Source organism: Triticum aestivum, chromosome 7A (genome assembly GCF_018294505.1).
Source record: "Triticum aestivum cultivar Chinese Spring chromosome 7A, IWGSC CS RefSeq v2.1, whole genome shotgun sequence".
Lineage (NCBI taxonomy): Eukaryota > Viridiplantae > Streptophyta > Magnoliopsida > Poales > Poaceae > Triticum > Triticum aestivum.
Genome location: NC_057812.1, coordinates 118314111 through 118316020, shown reverse-complemented (window position 1 = coordinate 118316020; position 1910 = coordinate 118314111).

Here is a 1910-nt window from a genome sequence, read left to right as displayed (position 1 = left end):
CTTCTTCTTTTTCTTCCTTCTTCCTCTTTTCTTCCTTTTCCTTATTTTACTTTTTCCTCTACACTAACATAAAATGCACTAACCTAAAATCGATATCTACTAATTAACAACCTAAATAAAAAAAACCAATACATATATGAAAAAAACATCATATACAAAAAAAATTATGAACAAAAAACATCATATGAACATGATATGAAAAAAACATCCTATCAACATCATCACACAAAAAACATCGGAAGGCCGCCGGACCGTGGGGCGGCGCGGCGATGGCGCCTGGGCAGCGGTGCCGCGGGGCGGTGATGGGACACAAAACATCATATCCAAAGTCATATATAAAAACTTTCTATATATGAACAATTTTTTTGACATATTTATCGTATTCTAAATTTTCCTAAATCTTTTACAACCAGAAAAATTACTCCAACTTCATGACAGTACCCACAATCTATTTCACCAAAAACCTTCTAGTCCATCATTCAAAATTTTCAAATTTCATTCAAATGAAATTTGAATCAGATTCAAATAACTTGCTGAAAACCTATTCTAAACCACTCCAAAAATTCAGAAATTTTGCAATCGCCTTTGTGTTGCATCAGTACGTCACCACAAAAAATTTTAGAAATTCCAAAAATGCCCAAAGCTATCTAGCATTTCATCAAATACCTCCTATATGGACAAAAAAAATAAGAAATTCCAAAAAATTCAGAAAAGTGGACAGTGCATTGCTGCTGCTCCACTCCGTCTCCTCTCCTCTCCTTCTCCTCTCATTCTACTCTTCAATGCATCGGGGCCGGTGGTGACCATGGAGAAGGGGCAGAGCAAGGGGCACTCGGGTGCAAGATCGGCGCTCGGGAGGGCGGGGGGCTCACTTTGAGGTGGGCGGCGACGGCTGGAGTCCGACGACGAGGAAGGCGGGCTCGGGGCGGCATGCGGTGATAGGGACTGCGGCCTCGGGGCGGCACATGACGCCGGGGACAAGAGGCGGGCTCGGGGAGGCATGCGGCGATGGGGACGAGGACGGCGGGCTCCGGGATGCCGGCGACGAGGACAGTGCGGGCTCAGGGAGGCGATGATGCGGTCCGGATGGCTCGGCAATGACGAAGACGAGGAGCAGCCTAGCGGCGTTGGAGGAGAGGACAAGGAGATAGATTGAACTGAAACAAACTTTCACAAGTGCTGGCTTATATAGACATAGCATTGGTCCCGGTTCGTGGCACCAACCGGGACCAAAGACCCCCTTTAGTCCTGGTTGGTGCCATCAACCGGGACCAAAGGCCTCTTTTCAGCAGCCCAAAGGGCGGGAAGCAGAGGCCTTTGTTCCCGGTTGGTGGAACCAACCGGGACTAAAGGGTGGCATTAGTCCCGGTTGGTGCCACAAACTGGTACCAATGCACCCATTTAGTCCCGGTTGGTGCCACCAACCAGGACCAAATCCGGGACTAAAGGGTGGCATTAGTCCCGGTTGGTGCCACAAACCGGTACCAATGCACCCATTTAGTCCCAGTTGGTGCCATCAACCAGGACCAAAGGCCTTGTGCAGCCCCGGGTCAAAACTTTAGTCCCACCTGGCTAGCTGAGAGAGTTCGAGAGTGGTTTATAAGCGCTATTGCGCCCACCCTCTCGAGATCCTCTCAACTGCTGGCTTTCGGGCCTAATCTGTCACTTGTGCCTGTGGGCCTACTGGGCCTGTTGCGGGCCTGAAGCCTGGCCCATGGTTGGGTTTCTAGTCGTATTCAGGTCGTGCTGGCCCTGTAGGTGGCACTTTTTTGTTTTCTTTGTTGCTTTATTTATTTTATTTTGTTCCTACATACAACAAAATACTTATTGTTGTTATTTTTATATATTTTATTTAAAGTTTATTTATTTTTCTTTATTAAAGTTCATTTTGTTTGTACTTATTTATTTTA